This window comes from Ovis aries, chromosome 3 (assembly GCF_016772045.2).
Source record: "Ovis aries strain OAR_USU_Benz2616 breed Rambouillet chromosome 3, ARS-UI_Ramb_v3.0, whole genome shotgun sequence".
NCBI lineage: Eukaryota > Metazoa > Chordata > Mammalia > Artiodactyla > Bovidae > Ovis > Ovis aries.
The window spans coordinates 35377838-35400088 of NC_056056.1; the positions used below are offsets into that span (position 1 = coordinate 35377838).

Sequence of the window (22251 nt, forward strand, 5' to 3'; positions counted from 1 at the left end):
TTAAAGTTTTTTCTTACTTTATTGAAGTATAGTTGATTTACAAGGTTGTGTCAGTTTCTGGTGTACAGCAGAGTGCCTCAGTTTTATCTACAGATATATAATAGTTTGCATTTGGTAATCCCAAACTCCCACTCCATCCGTCCCCCTTCCTCCAGCCCCTTGGCAACCACAAGTCTATTCTCTTGTCTGCGAGTCTGTTTCTGTTTCATAGATAAGTTCATTTGTGTCATATTTTAGATTCCACATATAAGTGATAGCAGATGGTGTTTGTCTTTCTGACTTCACTTAGTGTGATGATCTCCAGGTCCATACCTGTTGCTGCAAACAGCTTCACTTCATTCTCTTTATGGCTGAGTAGCAATCCATCACACACACACACCCCACATCTTCTTTATCCATTCATATGTCAATGGACATTTCGGTTGTTTCCAACACATACATATCTATCAACAGTTACCTTAAATGTCAATGAACTAAATACTCCAACTAAAAGAGAGAAAGGCAGGTTGGATAAAAAACAAGGGCCTACATTAAACATATTCTTTATGAACCCACAGTGGTGCTTCTAGGTATTTTCCCAAGTGAGTTGAAAAGTTATATCCATGCAAAAACCTGCGCATGGATGTTTATAGCAGCTTTATTCATAATTGCCAAAACCTGGAAGCAAGCAAGATGCCTTTCAGGAGGTGGATGAAGACAGAAACTCTGGTTTCCATCCAGAAAATGGAATATTATTCAGTGATAGAAATAAATGAGTGATTAAGCCACAAAAAGACATGTGCAGGGTATTGTGTGGACATAGAAGATGTGCTTTTATTTGATGAACTTTCTGTGTAAAGGGTATATGTAATAAGCTGTTGGAAAGAAGCATTACTTTAAACCATTACATTAAAACGTTACTTTAGACTTGTGGGAACAGGAGCAGGTGTGTGGGTTGTGGAGGTGCCAGAGCTCTCGTTTCCTCTGTGTTCTCAGGAGTCCTGGTGGCAACCTGGGTCATCGCCACCCACATTCTGCATACCAAGCCCAGGGTCCAGCCCTCAAACAGCAGTGAGATGGAGCATAAAGGAACCGGGGTGGCCCTTCTGGATTTTTCACTCAGGATGGAGCCAAGAGCTGACCTTGAGGGATCTAGCATTGGGGTTAGCAGGCATTCAAGGCTTTAAAGTCCTATTGGGTGGTTTATTAGCTGTGTGAACTTGGATGAGTTACTTAACTTTCCTGAACTTCCATTTTCTTATTTGCAAGATGAGGATAACCCTTCAGAGGATTATTGGAAGGATTATGTGAGATAACATACTTAAGATGACTCAAACCCAGTAAGCCCTGCATAACGATTTACGCCATTGTTATACGGCCACCCTTCCTTCTTACAACACGATGGAGGTGCAACCCAGAGAGTGGAAGCAGCTGGTTCAAGGCTACACAGCTGGCTCATGGCTGTCTGGGGGTTCCTCTGAAATCATTTCCCTGGCTGCCTTGGTCGGGCCTTTTCCGAGAATCCCTAACAGATACGATGAATTGATAGCCTGCATTTCACATCATAGTCAGCCCCTTGTGCCCAGCAGACAATGGAATTACAAAACCATAGGCTGCTACTTGTTTCCAGCTCTGCCACTAGTTTGCAAACTGGGATGGCGTGTTTGAGTTCCTCTGTGCTGAGTTCCGCCCACTTCACCGAGCTGGGCTCCCTGTGGGAGACAGCAGGGCTCCAAGGATCACACACCTCTCCCCCTGCAAGAGCTATGTTAGCATTACAGAGCCCCGGCCTGCTCATCCTGCAGCCAGACCCAGTGCCAGACACCCCAGCCCCACCTCTCTGGAGTGGACCCAGACTCATCAGCATTTCCCTGACTTTGTGACACCTTATCCCCTCCTCAAAAGTGCTGCCTGACATACAGATCTTTTGTACAATTAAAATGAATTGAAAGTACGTTATTCTCTTTGGAACATTTCACAACAGCCCTGGAGATAATGAAAGACATGTCGGTGTTGTGAAATAGAACCAGGAGTTCCAGCTCTGTAAAGCTGTCTCTGACACCCCAAAGCCAGGCATTTGGTGACCGGCAGTGTCTGCCCTGGGCACATCTCCCCGTTGAAGTTTCTGCTACTTTGGACCTCTCCCATCCCCTCCCCCCACCATGTTGGAGCTCCTGCCCCCATAACTACTATCTCAGAAGCCGTCACTCCTTCCCCTTCTCTGTGCCGCAGACCCTGCTGCCCAGACCTCCCCAAGGGCTGGAGGAGCAGGTGTGAACAGGTTAGGGCCATGGCCAAGAAATGCAGATGGCCTTTAGAAGATGGAAAAGACAAGGAGATGGATTCTTTTCTGCAGACTCCAGAAGGAATACAGCCTTGTAGAAACCTTGATTTTTGTCCAGTGGGATATCTGCTCTACAGAGTAAGATAATAAATATGTGTTATAACATATTATAACATGTTATTGGCCAGAGATGTATTAATATGTCTTTTGTTCAGTTCAGTTCAGTCGCTCAGTCATGTCCGACTCTTTGCGACCCCATGAACCACAACATACCAGGCCTCCCTGTCCATCATCAACTCCTGGAGTTTACCCAAACTCATGTCCATTGAGTCGGTGATACCATCTAACCATCTTATCCTCCGTTATCCCCTTCTCCTCCTGCCCTCAATCTTTTCCAGCATCAGGGTCTTTTCAAATGAGTCAGCTCTTCACATCAGGTGGTCAAAGTATTGGAGTTTCAACTTCAACATCAGTCCTTCCAATGAACACCCAGGACAGATCTATAGGATGGACTGGTTGGATCTCCTTGCAGTCCAAGGAACTCTCAAGAGTCTTCTTCAACACCATACTTCAGAAGCATCAATTCTTTGGCACTCAGCTTTCTTTACAGTCCAACTCTCATATCCATACTGTAGAGGAGCTGGAAGGCTTTAAGCAAATACTGAAAATGTATTTGCTCCACTCATGAAGAAGGTTGGAAGCTGGGACGAGCATAACAAAGGGTTATGAGCGTTCACTGAGTGCTCAAGGCTGGGAACGGATGACAAAGGGTCAATACGCCCGGCCTTGAGGCGATCAAACGCTTCCATCTGACCACCTGTATCTGAGAACAAGGACTGTTGTTTCATGATAAGACTCCCTTTAGAGTTTCGCCAAAGCTATGTTATGGCTTGGGTGGTGGGAACTATATTTTATGCTTAAATGCTTTAATGTTTATCTGGAATGGCTACGTGCAAGTCAGCCTTATGCTCTATTCCCTGAAAATTATAAAACTACACAATTGGATAATAAACTTTGTCAGTCCACTAGAGGCTATTCCTGAGTGTCCTTTTCAGAGTGCAGTTCTCCGAGCCTTACACATACATGACTACTGGAAAAAGTATAGCCTTGACTAGATGGACCCTTGTTGGCAGAGTAATGTCTCTGCTTTTTAATATGCTATCTAGGTTGGTCATAGCTTTTCTTCCAAGGAACATGTATCTTTTAATTTCATGGCTGCAGTCACCATCTACAGTGATTTTGGAGCCCAGAAAAATAAAAGTCTGACACTGTTTTCACTGTTTCCCCATCTATTTGCCATGAAGTAATGGGACCAGATGCCATGATCTTACTTTTCTGAATGTTGAGTTTTAAGCCAGCTTTTTCACTCTCCTCTTTCACTTTCATCATGAGGCTCTTTAGTTCTTCTTCACTTTCTGCCATAAGGGTGGTGTCATCTGCATATCTGAGGTTATTGATATTTCTTCCAGCAATCTTGATTCTAGCTTGTGCTTCTTCCAGCCCAGTGTTTCTCATGATGTACTCTGCATATAAGTTAAATAAGCAGGGTGACAATATACAGCTTTGACGTACTCCTTTTCCTATTTGGAACCAGTCTGTTGTTCTATGTCCAGTTCTAACTGTTGCTTCCTGACCTGCATACAGGTTTCTTAAGAGGCAGGTCAGGTGGTCTGGTATTCCCATCTCTTTCAGAATTTTCCACAGTTTATTGTGATCCACACAGTCAAAGGTTTTGTCATAGTCAATAAAGCAGAAATAGATGTTTTTCTGGAACTCTCTTGCTTTTTCCATGATCCAGCAGATGTTGGCAATTTGATCTCTGGTTCCTCTGCCTTTTCTAAAACCAGCTTGAACATCAGGAAGTTCACGGTTCACATATTGTTGAAGCCTGGCTTGGAGAATTTTGAGCATTTCTTTGCTAGCATGTGAGATGACTGCAATTGTGCGGTAATTTGAGCATTCTTTGGCATTGCCTTTCTTTGGGATTGGAATGAAAACGGACCTTTTCCAGTCCTGTGACCACTGCTGAGTCTTCCAAATTTGCTGGCATATTGAGTGCAGCACTTTCACGGCATCATTTTTTAGGATTTGAAATAGCTCAACTGGAATTCCATCACCTCCGCTAGCTTTGTTCGTAGTGATGCTTCCTAAGGCCCAGGACTTACCTGGTGGCCTGGATGGTAAAGCGTCTACCTACAATGCGGGAGACCCAGGTTCAATCCCTGGGTTGGGAAGATCCTCTGGAGAAGGAAATGGCAACCCACTCCAGTACTCTTGCCTGGAAAATCCCATGGTCAGAGGAGCGTGGAAGGCTACAGTCCATGGGGTGGCAAAGAGTTGGACATGACTGAGCAACTTCACTTTCACTTTTCCTAAGGCCCACTTGACTTCACATTCCAGGATGTCTGGCTCTAGGTGAGTGATCACACCATCGTGGTTATCTGGGTCATGAAGATCTTTTGTGTACAGTTCTTCTGTGTATTCTTGCCACCTCTTATGTCTTTTGTTACCTGAACATTATTGACCAGAGTGTTTCAATATTCACCTACGTAACAATTCACTGGCCACAGACATTTCTTTCTGCAAAAATACCCCAGTCGATAATGTGTTAAGCCGGAATGTTTGAGATGATTTGTTACAGCAGCCACTGAACCAGTGAAGTTGCTCAGTCATGTCCGACTCGTTGCAGTCCCACGGATTGTAGTCTACCAGGCTTGCCCATCCATGGCATTTTCCAGGAAAGAGTACTGGAGTACTTTTTCCTTCTCCAGGAGATCTTCCTGACCCAGGGATCAGACCCAGGTCTCCCGCGCTGCAGACAGACGCTTTACTGTCTGAGCCACCAAGGAAGCCCAGTTACAGCAGCAGCAGGAAGCTAATATGGTGGGTGTACAGCTGGGATAAGCAACAATACTGATGGCAGTAATTAGTGTTTATTGAGTGTATATAATATGCCAGACATTATTCTTCTGCTTTCTGTGTTTGTGGGCTAGGGCTGCCATAACAAAACACCACAGACATTTGTTTTCCTAGGTTTCTGGAGGATGGCTGTCCAAGATCGGTGTGCCCACAGGGTGCATTCTTCCAGCGGTCTCTTTCCTTGGCCACCCTTTTGCTCTCTCTTCATGTGGTCTTTTCTCCGTGTGCCCATTTCTTTGTCTTTTCTTCTTCCCACAAGGACACCAGTCACATTGCATTAGGCCCCTAATGGCCTCATCTTAATGTCATCACCCCTTAAAGAGCCTGTCTCCAAATAAATTCTGAGTTACTGGGGGGTTAGGGCTTCAATGTGTGAATTTGGTGGGGGACACAATTCTACTCATAATATGTGGATTATCTCATTCAATTCCCAAGTAACCCGTGTGTTAGAACCCTTATTGTCATAATTTTACAGATAAGGAAACAGGCTCAGAGTGGTTAAGTTGCTTTTCCAAATTTACATAGAAAATAAATAGCAAGGCCAGGGCTGAGAATAATCAGTTCGTATCCTTTGCTCTTTGTTTCTATGACAGAAATGACTGCTGTTTGGGATTTGCAGGTGCACGGGGGCTGAGGAAACATTGATTGATGAAGAAACGAGTGGGAGTCGCTCCCACGACTCCTAGAAGAACACGGGCCAGGCTGGGCTGAACCTGAACGCAGCTTGTGCCGCACTTCCCCAGGTTGGCAGGGAGTGCTTCCAGGGGAAAACCAAAAACCAAGCAGGAGATGGGTGGCCAGGAGGGGTGATGAGAGAGGAAAGGTGCTATCCACTATTCCCCAAATGAGCACACTCCTCAGAGGTTTTCTGGTTGAGGGGGTGGTCTGGTTTCTCTTAACCCTCAAAGAACGGTGGCAGACAGTTTTGTAGCTTGAGGTATCCCATGGGCAGTGCTGGGAAGCTAGTGTCAAGTCCCTCCACCTCTAACTCCAGATCTCAGGTACTCAGATGTCCCAAGAGAGCTCCTCTTCAATATGGACAATCGCGGCCAGCTGCAAAGGAGGAGTGGACAGTGACACGACCAGCTGTCTCTTGGACACAGGTGGCTGGCCAACACCCAGGGCTGAGGCTGGACTTGCCTTGACCTGGCCTGACAGCTCATTTTGGTCACTGTGGCAAAGGAGACAGCTGCCCATGAGGGCCAGGCAGGTCTTTGGCTGGTTGCCCAAATCAATGGGAATGGCCCAGTTACCTCTTGGGACTGCAGAGAACAATGGCCTCGGAGTGCTCAGCCCTCAGAGCATGGAGCTCCAGCAGACCCTTCTCCAGTCAGACTCTCAGCTTGCTGTGGTCCAGAGCCCGCCATGCGGCCTGCCATGCAGCCCACCATCCCTGCTCTTGACATCTTCTCTCCATTCTATCCCAGTCTGTAACAGCAGAAGGTAGAGACACTCTGCAACAGCTTTATCGTGATCACATATGGTACTCATAGAGGGTCCCTCGGTCATGTCTGACTCTTCGTGACCCCACAGACTGTGGCCTGCCAGGCTCCTCTGTTCATGAAATTCTCTAGGCCAGAATACTGGAGTGGGTAGCCAGTCCTTTCTCCAGGGGATCTTCCCAACCCAGGGATTGAACCCAGGTCTCCTGCATTGTAGGCAGATTCTTTACTGTCTGAGCCACCATGGAGGCCCCATAGAGGGGAATTTGAGGCCCAAAGGGTCAAATAGAAGCTAATATGGCTCCCATGTCATCCTAGGCTCTTGGTGTGAGAAAAATGTAAATATTATGTAGCCTTATTCTTCCCACTCACCATGACAAGAATTGAATTTCCGATAAAACATTCCCAGGGTAGAATGATTACCCAACCTTTACTTAAACTCCTTCAGCGATGGGGAGCTTACCTCTTTGTAAAGCAGCCGATCACACCCCCCACCAGGCTGGAGAGTTCATCTTCATACTGATCCTTCCCTACATCGTGTCCCATCTGCTTGCTGCTGCTTCTACCCGTTGTCCCCACCAAAGATGGCCATTCCCCGTTCCTCACAGCTCTTCAAAGAACGTCATGGGGTTGAGCAGGAGGAAAGAGGTTCAGCCTTGTTTATCCTCAGGCAAGCACTGCCCTGAGTCTCAGGCACACTACAGAATGACTTCACTTTTCTGACCTGCTCGATGAACTGGCATTGCTGCCAAGGGCAGAAGCGTGGTGGGCCTCCAGGCCCTTTGGACCACAGATACACAGCTGTGCTGGCTGGGAAGTCCTCAGCCCACCGTCTGAGTCCTGGCAGGGCTTTTCTGGGTCCCTAGGGCCTGGAGTGAGGGACACAACACCCCAGAGGCAACGATGACCTTGGAATTCGACCACCTGGGTCCCTGTCCTAGATTTACCGATTTCTAGTTGGTGTCCTTTAAGCTTGTTGCTTAAACTCTGAGCTTTAGTTTCCTCCTCTGTAAAATGGGGAAATATTGTTTTGTTATGAGGATCAAGTGACATCACATGTGAGAAAAAGGTTTATCAAGCAAAACAGGCTCTGCCAATGAGTAACCAGTTCTGGCCATTAGCAAAGGGTCTTGTGGGGCTTGGAGATTTCTCTGGTCTGGGCCTTCCTGGGAGGGTGAATGTCTCAAGTGGAATTGGTTTAAACAGGACTTCAAACTCCTCCTGGAGCTCTGTGGCTGGTCCTTTGGCACCTTTGGGGCCTCCCTCTGGCAAGGCATGATGACGGAGCTCCATGCCTGTGTCTTCAGGAGCAGACTCTGGCCCAAGTGCCTCAGCCCTGCTTTAGAGACCTGGAGAAAGCAGGTAAGCCTCACAAAGTCAGGGTTTGGAGTGGGGGCGAGGAGGGAGGTACCAGGCAGGGCCCCTCACCCCCAGCTTTCAGGTGATTCTCCTCTCCTCTCAGGAGACCCCAGGGCTGCCTGCCCAGAGCCACACATGCAAGGCCTCTGCCCATCATGGCCTGCCATCCCTCCCTGCCCAGCCTTTAATATGCTCAGTCGCTCCAGTTGTGTCCAACTGTATGGACTGTACCCTGCCAGGCTCCTCTGTCCATGGGATTCTCCAGGCAAGAATATTCTCAGCCTTTAATATAGATACAGGTTAATTCTCATTCCCCAATAGAAGGGTTTACTGAGGAAAGCAATTGAGGAGTGGGTGTGAGGCCCAGCCTGACGATAGTGCAGGAGCATGAAGTGAGGGGATCTCATCTGATCCCACCCATCACTGGACAGATGGGGCCCTGCTCCAGCCCAGTACGAGGGGGCTAGTTTGCTGTGTTGGGGACTTGGGAGTCCCAAACCCAGGTTCTTTCCTGGCAGCTTCCTTGGCTCTCTACAGACTCTGGGCCTCCAGGCTGGCTTTTGGCAACCCTGAGCCCCGTGACGGGGCAGAGATGGCAGCTGCCCTCACCCTGCTGATGTCACAGGAGCAGGAGGCCAGGAGCCTCCACAAATAGCAGCATGTCGCCACCCGCCTAACCCCAATCCGGTTTATCCTGAGTTAGCAGAGGCACCTGTGGGACAGACTCCCCAGGCGGGGCCGGCTGGGCGGCTCCGGCCTTCCTCGTGTCACATGCCACAAATGTGGGGGTGGGGGAACGTGGGGAGGGGAGCTAGGTCTGGATCATCTCGGGGCTGTGAGATGATGTGGGTTTGGTGGGGGTGGGCAGGCAGCTTGTCTCAGTGAGGCACACCCCCGCCGCACAATGGCAGGGTCCATCCAGGGGGCTGAGGGCAGAGTGGGCAGGGCCAGTCCCCTGGCTGGTCCCAGATACAGGGTAGATCCTGGGCTGCGCCCATGGCTTCCCCTCTCTTCCTGCTCATCCACTCAGCTTGGGCTCCCCTGCTATAAAGCAGGAACAAGTCCCATCCCTTACCTGCCTGGGGGGACATTGAGCTGGAGTGAGATAATGTCTGCACAGCTCAGCCCTCCACCAAGGAAGGCAGCCTCTAAACACGAATCTATTTTTACTGCCTAGAGCTCTGCCTGGCTCCTTCTGGGGGCCCCTGCTGCTGCCTGGCCCCCTGGAGACAGACACGGGAGCTGGGCCTGTGTGCAGGCCCTTCAGGCCCATCCTAGGCACGGCAGTGGCAGAGGCAGCTCCGAGCAAGCGCCCAGCCCCTAGCTTTCTGGGCCCCCTGGCCCTGGGGCTGGATTAACTCCTCACAGGCCATTGTTCAGGGTTCAAGGAGCCGCCCGCTCCTGGCATTCTGGTTCCACCAGGAGTCTGGGCGGACAGGCGTGGCCGGGGCCTAATGAGCAGGGTGTGCCCCGGGGAGTTGTTAGGAACAGGGTGACAGCTGTGGGCAGGTCCCCGCCCTCGGCTGGTGGGCGGGCCGGCTTACACAATAGTCACCTGGGTTGGGGGCACTGCACGGCATCCTGGCCAAGTGTTTATTTTTAAAAAACAAATACTCAGCTTTGGTGGTGGGGCGGAGAATGTTTCTAAATATTTAAAGGACATCTTGCCAACACTTTTTAAACCCCCGAATCTATTGTATTAGGAAAGCTGATGCAAGTTTATAAAATTGCTCCCATCGGAAATGGCAACCCACTCCAGTATTCTTGCCTGGAAAATCCCATGGACAGAGGAGCCCGGTAGGCTACAGTCCATGGGGTTGCAAAGAGTCGGACATGACTGAGCCACTTCACTTCACTTCACAAACTCCAGGAGATACTGAAGGACAGAGAAGCCTGGTGTGCTGTAGTCCATGGGGTCACAAAGCATCAGACACGACTTAGCGACTGAACAACGACAAAATGGGTAGAATGCCAGACCTATATCTGGGTTCTTATCTCCCTCAGCTTACCCCTTCCCCACCAGTTTTAAAAGGAAAGGGTTTCTGCAATCACTAGGCCATTGTGGGCAGGTGGCCTTACACCATGGCCATCTTCCACGCCTGCGTCAGGATGGGTCTCCTGGTCTCAGTCCTCTGCAGGCAAACATAACTGCCTGCTCTTGTTTCCTGGGGTGAAAATTGCTGGTAGGAGGGTGGCTTCCTGGCCTGCCAGGTTTTCGTGGTAGAACTGTCACCTAGATCTCCAGCAGCTCATGGAGTCTGGAATGAAATCAGTCCTCCAAGTAATAACCAAGTGGAAGTGGACTCAAAATGCTGAGTGTCTGTGTGACTTCGGGGGACTGTTTCTCTGTTTTCCAAAGCAGCTCTCCTGCTGGCTCCTGCCCGGCAGCAAAGGTTAGTCTGTCTGCTGCATACGTGGGAGAGGGCCTGTTGAGACAATGTTGAAGTATGTGTGAGTGTGTGTGTGTGTGGAGTGGAGTCTTGCATCCTGGGTCCTGCTGTCGGCTGGGAGGCTTCTAGCTTAGAAATGGGACTGTGGAATCCAAGGGCTCAGGGGGAAATGCTGTGGGGAAGACAAGGGCAGGCGGGCGTGAGAACACTGTGGTGGTAGCAATGTGTTTTGAAAGCTTTCTGCGGCTGCTGCTGGGTCTAGCAAGAGCGCAGACCCTGGAGACACCAGAATTTCTGTGCGGTGGGGCTCAAAATAGAGGCCGTTCCCCTAGAATCTCTTTCTAAGATCATAAAAACTAGGGCCCCAGCGAGGACATCTGCTACAATCCACCAGTCAGCCATTTCTGTTCTCAAGCAGCTTAGCCATGCACCACGGCAGACTCTGAGAAGACCATGAGATGAGCCAGCCTGGGGTGATCTCCAGTCAGCCCGACTTCTGGTCTCACTCTAGCCTGGATCTCTCTGCTGAGCCCCAGACCCTGTGGACCGCCCACTTGACACTACTCATCATCTTCACAGGGCTGCAGGGCGAACACTGAGGTCTCTGCTAGGAACACCCAGGGGATTAAAAAATGTAAACCTCATCTCTCCCACCTCCCCACCCCTCAGGTCCCTATGTTCCAAACAGTGGCTCCTTCAGCCTTGTGAGATGAGCTAAGCTCATTCTTCCATTCACCTCTGCAACACACTATAACTCGTATCTTTCACTCCATTTTTTCCAACTGACTTCAGAAAATTTTAAATACCACCTCCCCTCTTCTGGGGAGCATTCTTCAGCCAAACCTTTAAACTCTATCTCAGTAGAGGGAGTTTCCATCACCAGCAAGGGAAGAGGGTCACTGGAAAGAACTGGAAGCTGTTAAAGCAGATGACAGCCACTGGGGTGGGAGGAGGTCAGAGTAGAGCATCTAGAAGTATCTTCAGTCTTACAAATAAGACGGTTCTGTGTTGTGATAAAGGGATTGAGGTAAGGGGTGCAGGGGTGGTGACTAGTTTAGTAGGAGACCTTGAACAAATCCACTCCCCATTCTGAGCTTTCATTTCCCCATTGACAAAATGGGAAAGATGAGTTCCATCTCTCAGGGTATATGATATACCCCTTATGAGTTTTTAACACAGACCTGACCAATAGGAGATGCTTGCTAAATGCCGGCTCTCCTTCCCCTTTTCACAAGGCAGCAGTCTGCTCCAAAGGCCAGGGGAGTCTGGCAAGTGCCCCCAGAGCATTGACACCCCCCAGGGCACTCTTGGGAGATTGAGGAGGTCGAGGGACCAACCAGCAGGGGTCAAAGGGACTCTGAAAACTGGGAATCGAGACACTGCCAGTACCACGCTGTCATGCTGCTCTCTTAATTAGCCTGCATTAATGAACAGCATGATTCAGGACTTGCTACTTCTCAACGATGCCCTTTCTGTTTGCCTTCCTCCCACCTGGGCCCAACAGCTGTTGCCACCCCAATTCCACCGTCTACATCACCCGTCAGCCACGTCAGGGAGGTGGGGTCTGTTCTCCTTGGTCCCCTGCGCCTCTGGCTCCGCCCCTGTCTGGTTCTTGGACCAGCTGAGCCAAAGGGGAGTCCCAGTGCTGAGGGACTTTGTGCAGGAGGCCTTGAGCTAGTCCCTTCAACACAGGTGACAGATTACAGACTTGGCAGAAGCCGCATAGGATGTTATGGGTGGGGTTCAGGCTAGCGGACTGAGGTGTCCCGGTGCAGGGACTCAACTCACTTGCCTCACCTATTTCCTTCCTTCAGCCCCACATGCACAACTGAGGCAGGGCCTTGCCCTTCTTGTACATGCAGACCTCTAGGGGACGGGCAATGTCCAGTTCTCAGAAAATGCGTTCATGAGAGAGGTATCCTGAACTTTCCAGCTCTGTCTGTCTCTGTCCTCTGGGAAGCCGAGATGGGCTGAGACCTGGGAACTTTAAAGAGTCTGCCATGTTGCTCAGCTTAGAGCGGGGCAGCCCAACAGAGAGGACTCACACCCTTCTCAGTGCCCACTTACTTGTCCAAGGCCATCCGCAGTACCTTCCATGCCCCTGAGTTACCTTGCCTTCTATTTCAAGGACTACGTAAATATTATGAAATGTTTGACTCCTCGTAAGAGTTGGACTGTGAAGAAAGCTGAGTGCTGAAGAATTGATACTTTTGAACTGTGGTGTTGGAGAAGACTCTTGAGAGTCCCTTGGACTGCAAGGAGATCCAACCAGTCCATTCTAAAGGAGATCAGCCCTGTGTGTTCTTTGGAAGGAATGATGCTAAAGCTGAAACTCCAGTACTTTGGCCACGTCATGTGAAGAGTTGACTCATTGGAAAAGACTCTGATGCTGGGAGAGATTGGGGGCAGGAGGAGAAGGGGATAACAGAGGATGAGATGGCTGGATGGCATCACCGACTCGATGGATGTGAGTTTGAGTGAACTCTGGGAGTTGGTGATGGACCGGGAGGCCTGGCGTGCTGCAATTCATGGGGCTGCAAAGAGTCGGACATGACTGAGCGACTGAACTGAACTGAGTAACATTTGTTAGGCTATATGTGGTAGAATATTTTGTTTTTTAAAATGTGGTATTGTGCTGTGCTGTGGCCAGTTGCTTCAGTCATGTATGACTCTTTGTGACCCCGTGGACCATAGCCCACCAAGCTCCTCTGTCCAGGGAGTTTTCCAGGTAAGAGTAGTGGAGTGAGTTGCTATGCTCTCCTCCAGGGATCGTTCTGACCCAGGGATTGAACCCAAGTCTCCTGTGTCTCCTGCATTGCAGACAGTTTCTTTACCACTGATCTACCAGGGAAGCCCTGAATTGTGGTGCAATACATATTATATCAAATATACCATCGTAACCATTTCTAGGTATACATTTCAGTAATGGTAAGTATTTTCACATTGTTTGCAACCAATCTCCAGAGATTTTTTTTTTTCAAAACTGAAACTCTAGACCTATTAAACTAAAACTCTAGACCTATTAAATTGAAGAAACTAGACTCTTCAGGTATGACCTGAATCAAATCCCTTATGATTATACAGTGGAAGTAACAGATTCATGGGATTCAATCTGATAGAGTGCCTGAAGAACTATGGATGGAGGTTTATGACATTGTATAGGAGGCAGTGATCAAGACGATCCCCAAGAAAAAGAAATGCAGAAAGGTAAAATGGCAGTCTGAGGAGCCTTACAAATAGCTAAGAAAAGAAAAGATGCAAAAGGCAAAGGAGAAAAGGAAAGATATACCCATTTGAATGCAGAGTTCCAAAGAATAGCAAGGAGAGATAAGAAAGCCCTCCTCAGTGATCAATGCAAAGAAATAGAGGAAAACAATAGAGTGGGAAAGACTAGAGATCTCTTCAAGAAAATTAGAGATACTAGTGGAACATTTCATGCAAAATGGGACCAATCAAGGACAGAAATGATATGGACCTAACAGAAGCAGAAGATATTAAGAAGAGATGGCAAGAATAAACAGATGAACTGTACAAAAAAGATCTTCATGACCTAGATGACCACGATAGTGTGATCACTCACCTAAAGCCAGACATCCTGGAATGCGAAGTCAAGTGGGCCTTAGAAAGCATCACTACGAACAAAGCTAGTGGAGGTGATGGAATTCCAGTTGAGCTGTTTCAAATCCTAAAAGAAGATGATGTGAAAGTGCTGCACTCAATATGCCAGCAAATTTGGAAAACTCAGCAGTGGCCACAGGACTGGAAAAGGTCCGTTTTCATTCCAATCCCAAAGAAAGGCAATGCCAAAGAATGCTCAAACTACCGCACAATTGCACTCATCTCACACGCTAGTAAAGTAATGCTCAAAATTCTCCAAGCCAGGCTTCAACAGTATGTGAACCGTGAACTTTCAGATGTTCAAGCTGGATTTAGAAAAGTCAGAGTAACCAGAGATCAAATTGCCAACATCCATTGGATCATAGAAAAAGCAAGAGAGTTCCAGAAAAAAAACTACTTCTGCTTTGTTGACTACACCAAAGCCTTTGACTGTGTGGATCACAATAAACTGTGGAAAATTCTGAAAGAGATGGGAATACCAGACCACCTGACCTGCCTCCTGAGAAATCTGCAGGCCAGGAAGCAACAGTTAGAACTGGACATGGAACAACAGACTGGTTCCAAATTGGGAAAGGAGTACGTCAAGGCTGTATATTGTTATCCTGTTTATTTAACTGTTATTCAGAGTACATCATGAGAAATGCAGGCTGGGTGAAGCACAAGCTGAAATCAAGATTGCCAGGAGAAATATCAATAACCTCAGATATACAGATGACACCACCCTTATGGCAGAAAGTGAAGAAGAACTAAAGAGCCTCTTGATGAAAGTGAAAGAGGAGAGTGAAAGAGTTGGCTTAAAACTCAACATTCAGAAAACTGAAATCATGGCATCCGGTCCCATCACTTCATGGCAAATAGATGGGGAAACTATGGAAACAACTCGCTTTATTTTTGGGGCTCCAAAATCACTGCAGGTGGTGACTACAGCCATGAAATTAAAAGACGCTTGTTCTTTGGAAGAAAAGTTATGACCAACCTAGACAGCATAGTAAAAAGCAGAGACATTACTTTGCCAACAAAGGTCTGTCTAGTCAAGGCTATGGTTTTTCCAGTAGTCATATATGGATGTGAAAGTTGGACTCTGAAGAAATCTGAGTGCCGAAGAACTGATGCTTTTGAATTGTCGTGTTGGAGAAGATTCTTGAGAGTCCCTTGGACTGCAAGGAGATCCAACCAGTCCATCCTAAAGGAAATCAATCCTGAATATTCATTGGAAGGACTGATGCTGAAGCTGAAACTCCAATACTTTGGCCACCTGACACGAAGAACTGACTCATTGGAAAAGACCCTGATGCTGGGAAAGATTGAGGGTGGAGGGAGAAGGGGATGACAGAGGATGAGATGGTTGGATAGTATCACTGACGCGATGGACATGAGTTTGAGTAAGCTCCGGGAGTTGATGATGGACAGGGAAGCCTGGTGAATAGCAGTCCATGAGGTCACGAAGAGTTGGACATGACTGAGCGACTGAACTGATTAAACCCATTTCCCCCATTTCTCCTCTCCCAAGCCTCTGACAACTGTCTTGTTCTTTCACTGAGATACACTACATATGGTGAGATAAATAGATCTTAAATGTAAAACCCGCAAATTTTGACATATGTATGTACGTGTAAACATGTCTCCAAACAAGATGTAGCATCTTTCTATCACCTCACAAACTGGTGTTATTTTCCTTTCCTTTTTATTTTTTTAAAAATTTCAGTTTATTAAAGCTAAAGCTAACAAAAAAACCAGTTCATCTATTTCGCCTCACTGTCCCCCTTTCCTGCCTCTGGCAACCACCAATCTGTTCTCTTTATCTGTTAGCATGGTTTTTAAATTAAAAAAATTTTTTTTTAGATTCTTCATATAATCCTTTTAAGAAACAGTTTTATTACTATAATCATATCACCATGCTGTACATTAGGTCTCCAGCATGTTTCTGTCAGTCCCCATCTGACTTCTATCATCATAGATCAGTTTTCCTTGTTCTAGAACTTCATGTAAATGACATTATACTATATGTATTCTCTTGTGCTGACATTTCTTTCAGCATCTCATTTTTGAGATTCATCTATGTAGCATCTATCAGTATAGGTACACCCCAGAGACACTGTAGGTTTGATTCCACTGCAATAAAGCAAATATTTTTGTACTTCATTCTTTGTCTGATCTGATCTTTTAGACTCTTTTGTTAGTTTGATGACTTTTAAAAAACTTTTAATTTTATATTGGATATAGCCAATTAACAGTGTTGTAACAGCCCCAGGTGCTAAAGCAAATATTGCAATAAAGCAAGTCACAAACAATTTTTGGTTTCTCGGTGTTTATAAAAATTACATTTATGCTATATCGTAGTCTATTCGGTATGCAATAGCATTATGTCTTAAAAAACAATGTACATATCTTAATTAGAGAATACTTCATTGCTAAAAAATGGTACCCATCATCTGACAATACAAGGTTGCCACAAACCTTCAGTTTGTTAAAAAAAAAAAAAAAAGACAGTATCTTCAAAGCTCAGTAAAATAACCCACAAAAAACTGAAGTGCAGTAATACAACACGTGGCTGTAGCTTGTTTTTTCTATTGCTGAGTAGTATTTCAGTGTACAGAGATACCACAGCTAGCTTATTTACCCACATATGGATGGACGTTTGGGCTATTTCCAGTACTTGTGGTTATGAGTAAAATGCTGTGAACACTTTTGGAGAAGTGTTTGGTGGCTATATGTTTTTATTTATCTTGGGCATATGCTTGGGAATGGAACTGGTGAATCACAGGGCAGATGTATATTTAACTTTATAGGAAACTGTCAAACAGTTTTCCAAAATAGATCATTTTACAGCTCCACTAACAATGTCTGAGTCCCAGTTGCTCCATGTCCTTGCCAACATTTAGTATTGTTGGTCTTTTTAGGTGTAGCTGTTCAGTACATGTAAAATGCGGTTGTATGGTGGTTTAATTTGCGTCTCCTGATCAACTCAATGATGTTGAGCAATCGTTAATTGTTTATTGGCCAATCTTCTTTTGTGACACGTCTGGTCAAGTTTTCTGCTCTCTTTTATGTAACATTTCTTTATTTGGGGGGAAGCTCCTTTTTATCAGAGCTTCCCAGGTGGCACTATTGGTAAAGAACCTACCTGCCAACACAGAGGATGTAGGAGATGTGGGTTCAATCCCTGGATTGGGAAGATCCCCTGGAGGAGGGCGTGGCAACCCACTCCAATATTCTTGCTTGGAGAATCCCATGGAGAGAGGAGCCTGGCTGGCTACAGTCCGTGGGACCGCAAAGAGTGGGACACAACTGAAGCGATATTGATCTGTTGGTATTCTGTATATATTCTGGATACCAAAACTTTGTCAGATATATGTTTGGTGAATATTTCTTTGTTCGACTGGCCTGCCAATTTTTGTGACAATGTCTTTTGATTTTTAAAGAAAAATTTTGACCAGGTCTTAATATATAAATTTCCCTTTAAAAAAATGGTTTGTGCTTTTCATGACCTGTTTAATAAAACTGTCTACTGCAAGGTCATGAACATTTTCTGCTCTGTTTTCTTGTGGAAGTTTTATAGTTTTAGGTTGCCTGTTTAGGTCTATAATCCATCTTAGGATACTTTTTGAGTATGATGTAATGGTCAATATTCGTTGTTAAATATGTGAATATCCAGTTATTCTCCCACCACGTGAAATTAAAGACTTTCCTTCCCCGTTGAATTATCTTGGGGTTTTTTCCTGATTTGCTGATGATCAGTTGACTGTATGTGTATGGATATAGTTCTGGACTGTGTTCCTTTGATCCCATTGTGTATTCTCATGCCAAGACCCACCATCTTGATTAGTAGAGCTTTAAACCAGCTCTAGTAATCAATCAAGTCCTAAAGCAGGTAACAAGAATCCTCCATGGGGCAGCATAGTTTTGAACTATGAACCCATTCCCTCAAGTATGTATCCTCTGCCCTTTTCACCACAATTCTATGCTGGTTGCCAAGGGGAAGTAAGCACAATAGCAAGAGCAGTCAAAAAAGGGAGACTTCCTGGCTTTGGTTTTGAAAGCCCAAGTCCTCTGAGGACTAGAGACAAAACATTTGGGGAACACAGAGTGATAAAAAGTGGCTCATCCATCCACTTCTAGTTAACAATTCTTCTAACATGAGAGAACCCACCGTAAGCTTGGTGGAAGGAATCAGAACAACCATGCACCCCTACATTGGGGTTAGGATCTCAGGGAGGCACGGGAACCCTTGCGGAACACCTCCTGTCGCTGATGGCCCAGGGAAGCAGAATGAATCCTGCACCCTCGCTGCAGCCCCGGGGAAGAGCTGTGCCCTGAACAGCCTATGTATCAGAACAATGGCCATCCCGGCAGAGGGATGAAAAGTTACCCTAGTGTCTTGGTTCCCTGTCTGTCCTGACCCTAAGAAAGGGGAGAAGGAGTCATGAATTGACTGTGATTAATGTCCTGCCACTTTGGTAGCAAGGGGTCTGAGCTGAGTCATAGGGAAGGAAAGCATGTAATATCCTGAAGCACATGAGTTTATTATTGAAGGTTTATCCTGCTTTAAATGGAACTTCTAACAATCCATATTTAAATAACCGAGGCTAATGATAATAAAGAGTGAAGGTGGAGGAGAGGAGCCCTCCTTTCTGCTGGGAGAGGGACTGGCGAAGAGGAATCAGGGGGCGCACTGGCCAGCCCATTTGCCTGCCTCACTAATGTTTTAGCTCCTGCATCTAGGGTGTCAAGATGCTGTGAAACAACTCATCCTATGTTCTTCTGAGATCTAGTGCCTCCTCTGTTCTGAAATGCCTTATTAAAATCCCTCCCCTTGATGCATCAGTCTTGTCTTGAGCAATTCAAAAGACATCAGAGTGGGTCCCATGTGACACCTCAAGATCCTCGTGGGGCAAAGCTTGGAGGTGAGTCCCATTTCCTACACAGAGGGACCATCTGGGGAACTGAGGCTCAGAGTGAGGACACCGTCTTATCCTGGTTGCAGAGAACATCCACGTGGGTCTGCCTCAGCTTCACATTCCTGCTGCTGTCGTCCATGCTGTCCATGTCCTGACTGCGCCCATGTTAGGAATGGGGAAACTGATGCTTCAGTGCTATTTATTAAGTGCAGGAAATCTAGTTTGCATGTCGTTTTGCTTCTAGCAGTATGTTCAGCTTGTACTTTAACTCCAAGAATGTAAAGCAAACATTTCAGAACACGTTGAATTAATACCTCCCCTTTGCTGAGATCCCATTTCCACCAAATGTCCAGAAATGGGACATGTGGATAATGGAAAACAGACCAAAAATATTTGCTTGACTGGCACTGTGGATTAGGGTGTACAGGAGAGTGTAAACACACACACCCACTCCACGTACGCACCCTGCAGATTGAGCCCTGGATTAGTGTTCTTTCAAAGCAGCCAAGGCTAGGCTGCCAAGTTCAGGGTTGCCTGGGGCCTGGCTGTGCTGGGGTGAGGCTGGGGTGCTTGGGTCAAAGAGACACAGTGTCTTGGAACCCAGTGAGAGCCCCTGCACCCGCTGCCCAGAAAGGGGTGGGGGCTGTCAACCCATGTTGAGAAGGCTACTATCACCCAAAGGTTAGCAGAAAGCCTGGGGGAAGGGGGAAAGAACTTCTAGCTTGTTGCTGACTGGCTTTTCCTAGCTTCTATCTAGGGTCTTGTGGCCCCTTCCGCCAGCAGGACTCCTGGCACATGTCTAAGTGGCCTGGCTTGAGGCAGTATTGAACTCATTCACCCTCCCAGCAGTTGGGCCATGACGCGCATGGGGCTCTTACTCATCCCGAAGTCATCAGTCATGTTTCCAGGAGTATGAGTAATTCAGGGGGGGAGGGGGAGGGGAGAGGACTGGCGATTGTGGGGGTGGGATGATGTTGAAGAGGCAACGTGGCCCAGAATGAGCCCTCATCCCTCTTATTCCAAAGCTAGAAATGTTACTTGTTTTGAGAAGTAATGCATCCTTAATCTGCAAAGTGTGGTGTGGTATGGTGTGTGTGTGTGTGTGTGTGTGTGTGTGTGTGTGTAATGCTGACAGTTTAAGGAAATTGGAACCCAAAGCAATAAGGACGTCTCCCTTCCTTCCAAGGCAGCTGAGAAAGTGTGGTAGCCCAGAGAAGGGTTGCCAGTGGGATACCTCTAGGACTTATTGATAAAATATGAACTTGCATTGTTCTAACACATTATCCCATGTGTCTCTCTGAGGGGAATGTAAGCTCAGAGAAGTCTTGTGAATTGCCCACCACTGGAGACTATCAGAGCTGGAAATAGAACCTGGGTCCCCACACTAGTCCAGTACCCACCTCTCTGGACTGTGAGATCTGGTCTATGCAAGCCCCTGGACTTGTTTCCACTGCCTGACCAGCTTCCATAGCTGGGTCAGCCTGGACCCGATGGTTGTCCTCACCCTTTCCTACATCACATTCTCACAGAGGTCCTGTCAGTGGGTACTGCTGATGAGGTTCAAGTCCAAATTGTTTCTCCCTCTTCCTGCTTTAGGGCCTGGCTGCCCCAGAAGAGGGTGAAACCTCTCCTGAGGCAGTAACAGGTGGAAAATCAGGAGACCACCTGTGGGATGGAGAGCTGGTCAGCTGGTCAGGCTGGACTGCAAGAGGTGCCCACGGAAGGGTCCTTCTGGCCCAAACCTGAGGAGTCAAGTACAGCGGTCAGGCATTTGGGCTATGGATCGGCTGAGGAAACTGACGTCTTAACCCTGTATCTGAGTTTCTTAGTTTCCTGGCACACTCCTCTCCCCAGAGTGAAAATGGATGGAATACATGGAATACATTCTTAATACCCTGGAAGAGGAAATCCTGCAGGAGATACACCTGGAAAAGGAACTCCCACTAGGTGAGCAGGCTTCCCAAGTGGACTAGCAGTAAAGAACCTGCCTGCAAATGTAGGAGACATAAGGAACCAGGGTTCAATCCCTGGGTCGGGAAGATCCCTGGAGGAGGGCATGGAAACCCACTCCAGTATTCTTGCCTAGAGAATCCCATGGACAGAGGAGCCTGGCAAGCTGCAGTCCATAGGGTTACAAAGAGTCAGGCACGACTGAAGCGACTTAGCACACATGTGCTTGGTGAGTACTTACCGTGTTCCCAGACATTGCGCTGTTTCACATGTATTATCTCTTTGGATCTTCACAAAAGCTCCCTGTGAGACAGGCAGTATGATCCTCATTATACTGTGAAGAAGCAGAGGCATCAGAGCCTATGTAACTTGAGCTACATCACCCAACTAGTAAGTGAGGGAGGCAAATTTGAATTCCGATCTGACAGTTCAGTGCCTATTCCACAGAGTCATCCTGCCTTAGACAGTCTACAACAGGAAATACATCCTAAACCACCTCGTCTCAGGGGCTAACCTCAGATGGCAATCAAAGAGAAAGCTGTTGTCACAGGAGAACGCCTTCTTGAGACCAGAGCCTCTTATCAGCTGAATTGGGTTCCCCTTAAATTCATAACTCCAGGAGATAGTGAAGGACAAAGAAGCCTGGCGTGCTGCAGTCCATGGTGTCACAAAGAGACAAGACTTAGCAACTGAACAACACCAAGATTCATAAATATTGAACTCCTAATATGATTGAATTTGGAGACACGCTCTTTAAATAGGTAATTAAGCTAAAATGAGGTCATATGGGTGGGCTTTCATCAATGTGACCGGTGTCCTTAGAAAAAGAGGAGGTCGGGACACAGACACACACACAGGGAAGACCATGTGAAGTCACAGGGAGAAGACGGCTGTCTGCAAGGCAAGGAAAGAGGCTTCAGAAGAAACCAGCCTGCAGACCCGTTGGTCTTAGACTTCCTGCCTTGAGAATCGTTTCTGTTTAAGCTGCTCCATCTATGACACTTGGTTATGGCAGCCCCAGTAAATTAATTCAGAACCTCCTGTAAAATTCACCTCTGTGTTCTCTGCACACGGTAGGCGCTGCATCCATGTTGGCTGATGGGCAGGAGGAAGGAAATGCCGCTCCAATAGGCAGAGAGAATTCAAATTTTGACTTTTGCAACCAGCCTCTATCCTTCTGTTGAAACTTCCTGTTTCTGAAGAACAGAGATTTTTACAGATCCCAGAGGGCATCCAGTAAACCCAGCAGTGATTACCAAATAATTCTGGTTTTGATGAGCTCAGTGGGTATGAATCAGAAGCAGACAGAGAAGTGTTTCCCTTGAAATACACTCAAGGTTAAGTGTTAGAGGGAGAAACAAAAATATGTTTGGGAATTTGTTGCCAGCCAGGAAATATGGGCAGTGTTGACA

The 22251-nt window shown here is 47.0% G+C and overlaps 2 long non-coding RNA genes across 6 annotated transcripts in view; one reads left to right on the top strand and one right to left on the bottom strand.

The window, feature by feature from the left end:
- Positions 1-22251, bottom strand: part of LOC121819020 (uncharacterized) — a 31457-nt gene continuing 9206 nt past the window's right edge. The window contains exons 2-6 of one of the 5 annotated variants that reach the window (XR_009599790.1): positions 21893-22035; positions 21081-21173; positions 10063-10409; positions 6436-6610; positions 1-6235 (exon numbers count right to left, since the gene is read on the bottom strand). This is a non-coding gene — a long non-coding RNA (uncharacterized LOC121819020). Of the gene's footprint in view, positions 10410-21080; positions 21174-21892; positions 22036-22251 lie in introns of all 5 variants that reach the window. The other 4 variants (XR_009599788.1, XR_006059142.2, XR_009599792.1 and 1 more) reach the window with 4 other exon arrangements.
- Positions 7769-22251, top strand: part of LOC114113587 (uncharacterized) — a 24143-nt gene continuing 9660 nt past the window's right edge. Inside the window, exon 1 of the long non-coding RNA XR_003588498.3 lies at positions 7769-7986. This is a non-coding gene — a long non-coding RNA (uncharacterized LOC114113587). The remainder of the gene's footprint in view (positions 7987-22251) is intronic.